The 14621-nt window shown below is 46.0% G+C and overlaps 1 long non-coding RNA gene across 3 annotated transcripts in view; it reads left to right on the top strand.

The window, feature by feature from the left end:
* LOC146833245 (uncharacterized) overlaps positions 1 to 14621 on the top strand; it is a 543599-nt gene that overhangs the window by 505239 nt on the left and 23739 nt on the right. For all 3 annotated transcript variants that reach the window (XR_014960211.1, XR_014960210.1, XR_014960212.1), the window contains one exon: positions 3130 to 3305. This is a non-coding gene — a long non-coding RNA (uncharacterized LOC146833245). The remainder of the gene's footprint in view (positions 1 to 3129; positions 3306 to 14621) is intronic.

Here is a 14621-nt window from a genome sequence, read left to right as displayed (position 1 = left end):
TCTGTGGCGCATGCGGGAGGTACCTAGTGGGCTAGTTTGACCCTAGGGACCCTTAGGATTCAAGGGGACTTAATCTCTCAACTTAAAACGGCCACAGGGCGCGTTTACACAGTGGTGAAGGGAGGAGACGCGGCCTGAGGTGACGTGTGCAAACACGCCCTGTGGCGCGTTTTAAGTTGGGGAAATAATTCCCCTTCAATCCTGAGGGCCCCTGGGGGCTAACTAGCCCACCAGGTGCTTCCAGTAAGCGCCACTGAGCTGCGTTGCAGAGAGGTGGTCCAGGCCGTGCCACTATTTACACCTCTCTGCAACGCAGCTCTGTGGCGCATGCTGGAGATACCTAGTTGGACCCTAGGGACCCTCAGGATTCAAATGAACTTAATCTCCCAACTAAAAACGGCTACAGGGCGTGTTTACACAGTGGTGAAGGGAGGGGACGGGGCCTGAGTTAACGTTGGCAAACAAGCCCTGTGGCGCGTTTTAAGTTGGGGAAATAATTCCCCTTCAATCCTGAGGGACCCTGGGGGCCAACTAGCCCACAAGGTGCTTCCAGTAAGCACCACTCCGCTGCGTTGCAGAGAGGTGGTCTAGGCTGTGCCCCTTTTTACATCTCTCTGCAACGCAGCTCTGTGGCGCTTACTGGAGGTACCTAGTGGTCTAGTTGGACCCTAGGGACCCTCAGGATTCAAGGGGACTTAATCTCCCAACTTAAAACGGCCACAGGGCGTGTTTACACAGTGGGGAAGTGAGGGGACGGGGCCTGAGGTGACGTGTGCAAACACGCCCTGTGGCGCGTTTTAAGAGGTAGTTTTAATCCCCTGCCCTATTATATACTAGGGGCTTACAGAGGAGGTCATGCTGATCACAGGGGGACCCCAACGCATAGTGTTCCCTAGTGTATGTAGGTGTTTTCACTGTATTCTGAGTGTCTTTTAACATAGCACTTGCTCTAGGACTGGTTAGTCAGACTCAGTTACCACAAGTATCCGTCTGAAAAAGTTGAGGGTACAGGATGATTTTGCAACAAGGCTTCTTTCTGCTCTTCTGTTTGTTCTTTCTGCACGTTATCCTTCTTCCTGCACTTTTCTTCGTCTTTGAGGACTTCTGTTGCTTCTTTCTGCATTTCTTTTTTTTCTTTCTGTGCGTTTTTTCTTTTTTCTTCACATGTCCTATCTCTGTAGGCATAGTTAGAAATTAGCATTTAAAAAACCTTTGAAATTCACTGAAAAAACCATAGGTTTCAGGCACGTTATAGTTAGGAATTAGCATTTAAAAAACCTTAGAAATTCACTGCAAAAAACATAGGTTTCAGGGGCGTTATAGTGAGCTGGACTTTTCACTCGTACAAAACCATTGAAATTCCCCCGTTATAGTTAGTTCAGCTAACTATAACTCGCGCGCCCGCAATGCACTGCTGATGACGTCACATATTACATCACTCATGACATGGTCAGTGACATCACTCATGACATCACTGATGACATCTCAAATGACATCACTAATGACATCACTGATGACATCATCCTTGTGATAGAGTGGCAGACCTCCTCTTCCCCTACTATAACCTTTGATACACACATTCAAAAATAGAAACTACAATGTTCAAAACAATGGACATACCAATACCAGTTACAACAACCTATTCAGTAATTCTTAGATCCACATACAGATCCACTCATTCACCAACAGTCCTATACAGTCACTCATACATGTACTCACTCATCATATGTACTCACACACCTATACATCCTGTTACACAACGCCACTCATCCATAGAGTTACTCACACACATAGTCACTCATGCTAATAAAGAATCAAACATCCATTTACTTGCATATACAGTTATACACACACCACCAAACTTACTTCTACAGAAACTTACACATACTTAGTTTTTTAAACAATCACTTATAGAAACACATACTTATTCATAAGGAACTCTTTCAATCTCTCACTCTCACATATACTCACTTATATACACCAATAGTCACATATACTAGTTTAAAACATATGTAGTTACTCATAAAGACACTATTGAGACAGTCATTCACGCACTAACACACCCATGCACACACTCATCCACCCATACAGTCCTGCACACATGCTGTCTTCAACACATACAAACAGTGAGTCACTCATTCATGCACCTATGCACTACGTAATACCCCCCACCGAACCATACAGACACTCAGACACTCATACTGATACTCAAAAAACCAACTAATAACCTATATAGACACTCATGTAGCCACTCACCAACCCATGCAGCCACTTATACACAAAGTGAGAGATTGATACAGATATTTACACATTTAAACATTACTCACTAAGCCATGTATTCACTAAGATACACTTAATCAGTCAGTTATACAATCAATTTTTCAAAAACAAATCATCCATTTAGACACTTATATACCCATTTATTCTTCCATCAACCTTGAGATATACATATATAAAACATATGTAATTTTCAGAAAAACACACATTCACTGGATGTCATCAGTGATGTCATTGGAGATGTCATCAGTGATGTCATGAGTAATGTCACTGACCATGTCATGAGTGATGTAATATGTGACGTCATCAGCAGTGCATTGCGGGTGCGCGAGTTATAGTTAGCTGAACTAACTATAACGGGGGAATTTCAATGGTTTTGTACGAGTGAAAAGTCCAGCTAACTATAACGCCCCTGAAACCTATGTTTTTTTCAGTGAATTTCTAAGGTTTTTTAAATGCTAATTCCTAACTATAATGTGCCTGAAACCTATGTTTTTTTCAGTGAATATATATATATATATATATATATATATATATATATAAAACAAGCATTCCCATGAAAATGGCAGTCTTTTCAATATTAACAGGTATTCTCATAAATATGACAACTTCTTTTTTAAATACAATGCAAGTATTCTTATATATATGGCAGTCTTCGTTTTAGCTCAAAAGTTCAAACATTGTTCTTTCCAGTGTCTTTTATCTTTGCTAAAAACAACGTGTTCAAGTAAAGTGTCCGCTTTCAGGAAAATGTTCCAAAACCTTACCGCTTTTTCTCTTGTACGAAACTTTTTTTTAAAAATGAACTGTACCATCTTTCCAATAATCTCTTGTTTTCACTTTCTCTTGCAGGAATCTGGAAATCCTAGGAAGGAAGGGCTGACGTCTTGATCGGGACCGGAACGAGCGTAGGAGCCAGAGGTGCCTCGGGGAAACAGGAGAACCCGGAACTGAATCCTCACGCCGGGGAAGGACGCACTGAAAACTGGATCGGCAAGAAGATGCAGGCCAAAGAGGACCGAGAACAGGTGAGTGATCCGCCATGCAGTAAGCGAAGCATCAGCCAGAGGTGGGTGGGGGGTTTTATAGTAAGGAGGGAAAGACGTGTGGTTCACGTTTAGTATCCTCACGTGTCTTTGCATATGCGGCCTTGATTTGCAATGCACGTGAATTATCCCCTTGAGGTTAGCTGAGGGAACGTGAGCTGACAGGCGTTTTCCCAATGATGCACACGTGACGATTGCAACGATTTTAACACGTGTGACAACCTTGTTGTTGGGGATAGTAAATAATCATTGGCAAATGCAATTAAATACCAACAAAACTTGGCAAAGACAATAGCAAATATTTAATCACGTAATCCTTTTTTCAAGTTTTGGATGAGACAAGCATGATAGGGTAACACATGGGTTGAGTAATATGAACAGTAATCCTAGTTTAACACTAAATGAGAAACTGCTGCCGACTGTGGTTGTCTCGTAACAGTGAGCAGTATGTAGAATTTTTAGTATGTCGTCCAGTCGGATGAGGTGTGGGTTCTATGTTCCATACTGGTATCCTAATATAGAACCAGCTGGTCACCTCACCTTTCACCTACATTCTCCCTACCGTTTCACTACATAACGGTTCGTAGTACTGACCTTTTACCTGGTTACGGTAATGTCCAAAGATCACATGGGGTTATCTCCGAAAAGCTTAAGCCTCGTTCATTATGCATGATGATTCTTGGAATCGCAGCAGGACAGCTGGCCTACCATCTCCTGCATAAAAACTATGTATGAGGGTCATTCCTTCCGTCATCCCAGTCCGACATGACACAGCAAGGTATATCCCCAGAGGGTACAACTTTGTGTATATATACACCATCTCTTGCTGAAAAAGTCAGAGGAGAAAAGGACTTCCATGCGGACACACTGACGTGAGACGATGAGGCCATTGCATGCAGATACTCCAGCTCGCAGTGGTCTAACATCCTTTGTGAGGTGTTCAACTTAAAACCAAGACTGGGTCCCACAGTCTCTCAATTCAGCTCGTGGGGTTGACTTTATCCTAAAGTGATTCTTGGCTTTACACCCACATACATGCTAGTTACACTTAGGTACATCTAGTTAGGGACACATTGTAGGAGTAAGCATTCTACTGTCATGTATTTTATATACTTCCCTGTATTCATTGTTTTAGCATGATGGTAGGAATCTACCATCCTTTTACTCTGTTAGTGTTGTAATCATTTATATCTGTTACTGTCTAATGGTTGTTTCAGCGCACCTTTTTTACACTTGAATGACGCTGGTTCAATAAATATTTATTTAAAAATGTCCCCACCGTTTATTCTGTGTGTGTCTCTGAGACGAAGTGAGCACGAGTGACTGAGCGAAAAGTAGTACACTGTTTCCATGATTCTGAGAGAGCAGGGTTGACATGTTCGATAGTTGCCAAGAACTATTCTCTCCTTGGTAAGAGGATTTTGTAGTGGCACTGTGTGCTAGCGGGTATACAGGCTGACATATCTGGTACGGGTGTCCAAAATCAGTCTGACTCCAATCCTACAGTATATGTTGTCTAAAAGCGTAGATCACATATAGGTTTATAGGAATTACACGACAACAGTAGCGAATTCGCCGGTACAAATTGTCAATGAAGCACAGCAGCATATTCCCAGTAACAAACGCTCAATACAGCACAGCAGCGTATTCTCTTACCACATCTCAGTGAGGCAAAGCAGTGTATTCCCAGTTACTACTCCTCAATGTAGCAGGGATGAATTTGCAGTTACCAATCGTCAATAAAGCAGGGCAGCCTAGTCCTAGTTACCATCCCTCGAAGCAGAGCAGCGTAATCCTAATTACCACGCATAAATCAAAAATACGTACTCTGTAACCACCCCCCAATGAAGCACAGTGGAGTACACCAGTTATCACCCCTCGAAGACACACAGCAGCATACTCCAGTTATCACCCATCATTGTAGTACAGTGGCAAATTCGCAGTTACCAATCACCAATAAACCACAGCAGCGTATTCCCAGTAATGTACGCTCAATATAACACAGCAGCGTATTCTGTTACCACACCTCAGTGAAGCACAACAGCGTACTTCCATTTACTACTCCTCAATGTAGCACAGTGGTGAATTTGCAGCTACCAATCATCAATGAAGCCCAGCAGAGTATTCCCTGTTACCAACACTCAATAAAGCACAGCAGTGTATTCTGTTAACACACCTCAATAAAGCACAGCAGCGTACTCCCAGTTCCCACCTCTCAATATAGCACAGTCGCGAATTCCCAGCTGCAAATTGTCAATGCAGCATAGCAGCGTATTCCCTGTTACCAACGCTCGATAAAGTACAGCAGGGTATTCAGTTACGACACCCCAGTGAAACACAGCAGAGTACTCCCAGTTACCACCCCGCAATGTAGCACAGTAGCGAATCTGCAGTTACCAATCATCAATGAAGCACAGCAGCGTACCCCCAGTAATGGCACAGCAGCAAATTCTATTACCACGCCTCAGTGAAGCAAAGCAGGGAACTCCCCATTACTACTCTTCAATGTAGCACAGTGGCGACTTTGCAGTTACCAATCATCAATGAAGCACAGCAGCGTATTCTGTTACCACACCTCAGTGAAGCACAGCAGTGTATTCCCAGTTATTACTCGTAAATGTAGCAGTGATGAATTTGCAGTTACCAATCGTCAATAAAGCACAGCAGCATATTCTCAGTTACCATCCCTTGAAGCAGAGCAGCGTAATCCCAGTTCCCACACCTGAATCAAAATTACGTACTCTGTAACCACCCCCCCAATGAAGCACAGAAGCATACTCCAGTTACCACCCATCATTGTAGTACAGTGGCAAATTTGCCGTTACCAATCGCCAATAAACCACGGCAGCGTATTCCCAGTAACAAATGTTCAATACAACACAGCAGCATGCTCTGTTACCACACCTCAGTGAAGCACAACCGCGTACTTCCATTTATCACTTCTCAATGTAGCTCAGTAGTGAATGCACAGTTACCAATCGTCTAAGGAGCCCAGCAGCGTATTTTCTGTTATTAATGCTCAATAAAGCACACTAGCGTATTCTGTTACCACTCCCCAGTGAAACACAGGAGAGTACTCCCAGTTACCACCCCGCAATTTAGCACAGCAGCGAATTTGCAGTTACCAATCATCAATGAAGCACAGGAATGTATTCCCTGTTACCAACACTCAATACAGCACATCAGCATATTCTGTTACCACACCTCAATGAAGCAAAGCAGTGTACTCCCAGTTACTACTCCTCAATGTAGCACATTGGCAAATTTGCAGTTGCAAATTGTCAATAAAGCACCGCAGCTTATACCCAGTAATGAACACTCAATACAGCACAGCAGTGTATTCCCAGTTACGAACGCTCAATACAGCACAGCAGCGTATTCTGTTACCACACCTCAGTGAAGCAAAGCAGTGTACTCCCAGTTACTACTCCACAGTGTAGGTCAGTGGGCAATTTGCAGTTACCAATAGTCAATAAAGCACAGCAGCTTATTCCCAGTAAAGAACACTCAATACAGCACAGCAGCGTATTCCCAGTTACGAACGCTCAATACAGCACAGGAGCGTATTCTGTTACCACACCTCCGTGAAGCACAGCAGTGTACTCCGTTACCACCCCTCAATATAGCACAGTAGCGAATTCGCTGTTGCAAACTGTCAATAAAGCACAGCAGCGTATTCTGTTACCACACACCAGTGAAACATAGCAGAGTAGTCCCAGTTACCATCCTGCAATGTAGCACAGAAGCGAATTTGCAGTTACCAATCATCAATGAAGCAATGCAGCGTATTCCCAGTAATGAACGGTCAATACAGCACAGCAGCGTATTCGGTTACCACACCTCAGTGAAGCGCAACAGCGTACTTCCATTTACCACCTCTCAATATAGGACAGTAGCGAATTTGCAGTTACCAATCATCAATGAAGCACAGGGGGCATGGCTTGACTGCCAGGATTGGCTGACGCATGAGCTGGGACCTTTGCACCTACCCGATAATTATCTGGCCAAATATGAGGCAACCGGATGCCCGATGCACTTGGAGACATGTGTGCTGACTCTGGAGGAGGAGGAGGAGATTGCTGACTTCTGTGGGGACCCATGGCGGCAAGACAGGAGCACCTGAGAGTGGTCCAAGGGCTGGGCCGCGGCCGACTGCGGTAAAGAGTGCGAGGCTGGGGGCAGGGCCACGACTGCATTGGCGACTTCCCTCTGTTGCGGAAACCTGAGCACCGGGGCAGGGCCGGACTGGCAGTAGAGGGCACCGGGCGTTTACCCAGTGGGCCGCCAGGGTGAGGGCAGGTTTTGGGCCCCTGGGGGCCGTTTTGTTACCCGGGCCCTGCAATTTTGGGCCGTGGTAACGAAATCGGCTGAAACCGGCCCTTGCAAACAACTTGCCCGCACCCCCTCAGCCCTCCAGGGGGGCCGGCAGAGCAGTTTGCCACTGCTGGTTTCAGGTCCCAGTTCAGCCCTGAACAGGGTCTGGCCCTGCAGAGGTACATGCCCACTTTCTACAGACCCGAGGGGGCCGCGATGAGTGCTACGCGATAGCGGGTGGCACTGCGACTCAGGCAGTGTGCGCAGGCAGCTGGGAGCTGTTCAGAGCCTTGCGTATGCTTGGCCCGGACCCGGAGAGCCTACCCGAGCCGAGAGTGGACCGGGAAGGCTGCTCTACCCAATTAATAGGTGGAGGGGACAGCTGACTCCTCCGGAGACCTGAACTCTGAGAGACTGGCGGAGCAGAGTGCGGCCCTAGAAGGCTGCCCTACCCAACTCGCAGTTGAGAGCTCCCTGTCACCACCGCTGGGGGCTACATACATAGCGAGTCCGCAGCAGTTGACCGACATAGTGCTAGGCCCTGGGAGAAACAGGTGTATGTGAGGCCAGGCCTGGGCTGAAGCTTGGGAACAGGAAACCGGAGAGGCCCTTTGGTTAGGGCCACACTTCTGTAGAGAGACGGACTGGGTGCTATTGGGCCCTACAACATAATGGTGGAGTAGCCCCGCCAAGGAAGACCCCCTAAGAGGGCCCCTTTGATGTTAAGACTTGTTTTGCCTGGTGCTTATGGGACGGACTTGTACTCGTGGGGCTTAGAGAGCAGCGACCTGGAGAGTCCCTGGGCCTGAGTGACTGGAACAGTCGGATGACAGATCGGTGTGACAAAGGTGGCCCTGGGCAGAGACAAGGTGACCACGGTGGGAGTGAGAGGTGATTGACCCTCCACGCTGGGAGTGTTTGTTGCAGCCCATAGGCCTGGGCAAAGTGCTTTTCTGGAGGGGAGTAGTGGTGACGTGTCGTGTCTGGCTGCCACCTGGGAGAGACTTGACATCTGAGACACAGGGGCGGGAAAGAAAGCAGTGAAACTGTTGTGCGGTAAGAGACCTGTGACTGCCCACTGCTGACATCCCCCTGAACGTGACGGGCAATATACACCTGGGGCACAGTGGCAAGAGCAACTGTAAGAGACTGCTACAAGACTCAAAAAGGTAGTTTCCGCTGTTCCTCAAAGTGGAAAGAGGGGAGAAGAGTCAGGTGAAAGGCTAGAACCAATTGTATCCACTTTGTATTGGAAATTGGTAATCCATTTGTCGGATAATAATGCCCTCACACACCCTTGCAGGTGTCATGCTTCATCATATGGGCTAGCTCCTCGTCGGGCCGGCGGTGCAATGCCCGACGGGCTCCCTTTATAAGGGGCACTTTGTCGGAGATCTTCAATCCGACAGCCGTATGGTGAAGTGCGGGTGAGGGGGCCTAAGTGGTGTAGATGTGACTATGTGGTATAAAACAGGGTTAAAGTGCCAGCTGGGAATCAATTTTATTCTTGGGGCCTTCTTCCCTGATTAAAAACGTGAAAAGGTGGCACTCAACGGAGTATAATGTCTCATGTGTGAGTGAACTAAAAGATGGTCAACATGTTTCTCGCTATGAGTGTGTGTACTCGCGATTCTTCAGGACCTAAGAAAAAAACACTATCTACAAAACAGTAAAACTAATAATAACAGTATTCTGAACTGGGTCGTGTCACACCAGATGATGACTACTATTGAAGTACCTGTCAGTGTCTGGTATTACCTGTAAGGGAAATGATGCCAGTTAGAGTAGAACACCGTTGACACATTGGTACAGAAAAATATATAGCCAAAAGGTGACTCTTCAACCATGCTAAAGGTAGAAACTGTGGTGGTTTCCTAAAGCCATATGCATGATATTGTCTCCCAGTAGAAAAGATGGGCAAGGCAAGAACGAAAACAGCGGAGGCTACCCCTGAAATAGATGAGGATTCCCGAGAACAAGCTCAGAGCTCTTTGAGGGCACAGCAGCTCGAGGATCCCATATTACAGCAACTAGCTAAAATCCTAGAGGCGATATCCGACACCAAGGAGATGCAGCACCAAGATATAAGTACGGTATCGGCGGGGCTGGGCCTTCTACGCGCAGAACATCAGACTCTTAATAAAAGGGTAAAAATAGTGGAGACGACTCTCAAGGAGTTATCTCCGGCTCACCAAGCACTGACCAGTCAAGTGGTGGAACTTACGGACAGGGTCAAGACACTGGAACCCAGGGCAGAGGATGGAGAAGATCGCAGCCAGAGAAACAATATTCATATCTTTGGCCTGCCTGAAGGGGTCGAAAATGGTGACATGATGGCTTACTTGGAACCCTGGCTCCGCACGGTTGTTGTGCCAGAGGGCCCGGCACAGTTCTATACCCTTGAGAGAGTGCATCGTGTTCCAGTGCGTCCGCTGGCCTCGAGCCGACCTCCAATGCCGGTAGTGGCCAGGCTCTACATTATAGAGACAGGGATATATTGTTGCACAGGGCACATGCAGATGGCCCTTTTGAGATGAATAATGGCAAAGCTTCTACATTCCCTGATTACACCCTTGATGTTCAGCGAAAACATGCTTCTTTCTTGGAGTATAAGAAAGCTTTGAGAGCTGAAGGCCTCCAATATTCTCTCATCTTTCCAGCTTCCTATAGCCTTGGATGGTAAAATTCATTTCTGCAAGAAGCGTGGAAACTGTTGGAAATATACAAAACTGAAACAGGCCCCGGTGCGCCAGAGGTCCGGTAAGCGATCTAGGAGATGACCTGCCGGAATATATCAAAGAAGTCGAGTCCTTCCCAAACGGAACAAGTGAGAGCAGCGGCGCTGCAGTCAGTGGCTGAGATAGTGCGCGAAGGGGGGTCTCCATCGGAAGTGGGGTAGCGCTCGGTGAGGGTCTCGGACTCAGATTCTTCCAAGGGTGATAGCCTTAATATGCCACAGGTAACCCTGAACACTGGACATGAGATTATATAGATGTGGCTATGGAGGAGTAGCACATGCTCTGACTCCCCCCTGGAGGCGGCAGAGTTACGCTGGACTGGAACATTGGGCTGACCAGGTTAGACTGCTATAGAGGTTGGTGCATTGCTCAACACCCTGCACCTTATACACCTCTGTAAGACACTAAGTGAAGCCATGGCCCCCTGAAGGACCTTACCGTAGCTGGTTTGGGCCTTGCTTAGGTTTTGGAGATTGTGGAAATATGGATTTTCCTGGTCAGTTATGTCCCCTATCTTGGACCCCAACGGTTCCATGTGTATATCACAAGTACATATATGTCCCCCCAGTTCCAGTTATGAAGACGCAAATACATGTATGCCCACCGTCAACATGTCCTCTGCCAGATCCGCCATGAATAGGCCGGATATTCCATTCTTAAATATGAAAGGCCACCGGCTTTATATGGTTCACTTATGCCATTTTTCAGTCCAGGCAAGTAGGCCCTGATTCTGTCATCAAACTCTTCTTGCCTTCTGCCTCTGAAAGCTCCAGCCCGAGCCTGCATCTGTGACCATGAACTTTGTCTCATTCTCTGCGCGGCTCACGAAGCCTGACATCAGCTTACTCTCTGCCAAGAACTGTATTTCACCTTCGAATTATCTGCTTCCCCCTCAGCCGATGCATTCCTGCCTAGTAGTTTTAGTAAACATTCTTCCAGTTACCAAGCAAAAAGGCCCATCTTCTCTGTCCTCATGCAAGTAATTCATAGCCCTGTTACCATGGAATATTCCTACCCCCTCGCATTCAGTGTAGACACTTAGACGCTTGTACACGCACAGTCAGTATACAATAGATTCTGTCCGAGAGTCCTTCTTTTATGGATAACATAGTTCTTTAAACATAGGATGTTAGATATGATTTGGGATTAGGTTGACTTGACCCCCCAGACTTTTTGTCTCCACATATAGAGCTAAATGTCAAGTCCCCGTCACCCCCTAGTTACACGTCAATTACACGTCATACTGCTGCGCGCGCATCCATGCCAAGTATTATCTTATAGATCCACCTATACATGACATCACAACCAATCATGTTCCTTTTTACTCATTATTACACCCATTTTCGGTTACGCAAACCAAACGTCAATGTCCTTATCAATTGTTACGCCTACTGTATTCACTTCATTATAATGAATGTACTATAAAAGTTACTTCTTGTCAATAAAGTATGTACTTCACTTCCTGAACCCCCGTGGTGATGGAACTTGAAGCATCCGATTATAATCGACCACCGGAATAAAGTCCATTCCGAAACTCTAATATCACGGATTCTGCCTCTCATTTTACTGAGCTATTTTATAATGTTTCTGTATCAAATTCAGTCCCGGTAAAGGAGAAATATTTACCACATGATGGCGCCCGAATAGGGACACTTTCTCATCTCACGCGCCGGCGGTGCGTTGCAGGCCCGGTCTCCTGCCACAGCTGGACGGACAATAACGCGTACCAGCAGGATTTCCTGTATCTCCCTCCGGTCAAGCGGGGGCGACTGAGACTGCGATCAACACCCAGACGAGGCGGTGAGAAGTGCGAAGTATCCCGACCAGAGCCTAGCTGAGAGAGCAAGATCCGAGGTATACAGAGACCCACCAGTCCGAAGTCAAGCCCAGTGTCCGACGAGTCGAGTCGAGTCGAGTCCGGTCCGGTTCAAGTTCAAGTTACTGAGGCCTTCCGTTTCCGAAGCTACCCGGTGAGTACCATTGCTGGGGAGGCATTTCTGACGTGCACATAGGTTGTGCCGGTCAAGACGGGTTTGGGTACACAAATCCGGTCTGCACTGTTTTAGCAGTGTATCTGTACTGTTTAGCAGTGTATCAAGTATTCCGAAGTATTCCGAAGTGTCTAGTTATTGTCTAGTTATTGTCGAGAATTAAGCTTGGTGATTAGTTATGCAGACGATCATCATTGTTGTTTCAGTTAAAGGTTTAATGTTTAATGTTTAAAGTGTTTAAGTATATCGTGGTATGAATGACTGTTCATTATCGTGTTTATTGTATTAAGTCTGTTCAAATTCAAGTATCAGGTCAAAATCAAGTATAAGGTCAGTTCTCAATATGCCGCTCTTTTCGAAATTAAGACAGATCACTACCAGAAAAGGGGTTCTCGAAGAAGCCGTCCCTATTCCTCCTAGGGACACTCCAGGGCACTTTATGTATCACAAACATGGCTTAGACGCTATATTATTTCTTGATTTATGGGTAGACTATACCAAGGGATTACCAGAAAGTCAGAGGTGGCCCACAGCGGGAACCTGGGATGCAGAGTGCATCATGAAAGTCGAGGAAGAGTTATGGAAAAGAAAAGTCAGACAGTCACAGAAAGACGCCGTTGAATTATGGCGTAAAGAATCACATAGACGAACAGAAAAAGCACGTAGACAGGAGGAGAAGAGTAAAGAGAATTCCAATAAAGTTCGAGAGAATCTATTAATTGAGGAAGGTATCCGAGTAAAATCAGAACAAGTAGACAGACAAAGAAATGCCCTTATGAATGGTATGTATCCCCTTCTGGCCGAAGGATTACCTAAGGCTACTCCAGAAATACCAAAAGACTTGCCAACCCCATTGTTCCCAATAAAGGTACATCCTAAGGGGCATCCTAGAACCGCAGAAGATGTTTTTCTTTCCTCATATTTAGATGACGCAGCTCCCGAGTATGCTAATTCCGCCCCACATAGACCGCATACCAGGGAGGTTCAACTCCAAGATCCAGTACCCGTATCCCTGCAGCAACAAATCGGGTCACAAGTTCCGGCAAGCACATCTGTTTCTGTATCCGCTCCTACAGCTACTTCTATGGCTGTGTCCACACCTGCAGTTGCTGTGTCACGTTCGACGAATCCTTTTACACCCGACGCCCCAGATGGGGCCGCGGGAGGAGCTACCAATGTCTTTTCTACGCCACCCAGAATAAATAAACGTACTTTTCAAGAGTCAGCGCATTCACGTACACCCAAACTCCTTAGTGCCCGTGCGCTTAAGGAACTTCTTATAGATTGTAGATATGACCCGGTGCCTGGAAAGGAGGACGAAATGACCCTAGCATCATTGCGTATCAGACGAGCCGCAGTGTATTTAGCGAAGTTACCAGGAATGACTGCGCATCTAGATAATATATATCATTTTGTCCAAACAGGGCGAGATCCAGAATGTATTTACAGAGCTATGGAATACCAGAAAGTAGAGATACAGGGGGAACTGTTACGTTTCCTCATAAACTGTGTGATCAGAAATCAAGACCGACCGGGGGTAGACCCGGAAGCCATGAAAATTCTTACAAGATGGAGCCAGAATATATCAGAAGGGAGACATGATAAACAAAATTGTATAATAGCCATGTGCCGAAAGATCCGTAAAGAAATAGAACGCCTACACGAAGAGCGATTAGAGGTAGACGAGTTCGAACAAAACGAGGAAGAAGGGTCAGGACTGCCCACAGGGCAGTCGGACACCATAGCCTATGTAGGTAGAGGAAGATCTTGTAATAGGAGTAAGACTAGATATCACACTGACTCAATACATCCGATATGTCCAGATAATAACAGGAATTTTCAAATACCTATAATTAACATAAGGTCTAACGAGCATTCGTTCCAAACCGCCGACAAACTACTCCGAGAACGAAGGGGTTATCATTTTCTCGATTCTATGGATGAACAAGATTTAGCAAGGGCAGCTGTTCATTGGGTGGACAGTCCCGGAAAATATAGTGATGATACAGTAGTACGCACATTTTTGAATCTTACCCCAGATGAACAAAGGTTAGCTGGGATTTATATGATTCAACAACTCATTATACTATATCGGAGTCAGCATTCGGACCCTGGTCCCCTACCTGACATATTGACTGAATTGCTTATGAATAAATGGAGAGGTCCAGGTACTGAATTAATTAAAGAAATTCTAGAATCAAGAAAGCAGTATATTCTTTTTATATGTTCAGAACATGTTCCATTGTCCGTCAAGG

The sequence above is a fragment of the Triturus cristatus genome, chromosome 4_2, assembly GCF_964204655.1.
Source record: "Triturus cristatus chromosome 4_2, aTriCri1.1, whole genome shotgun sequence".
NCBI lineage: Eukaryota > Metazoa > Chordata > Amphibia > Caudata > Salamandridae > Triturus > Triturus cristatus.
Note: the sequence above shows the minus strand (reverse complement) of the source record. Positions and strands in the feature narration are given on the sequence as shown.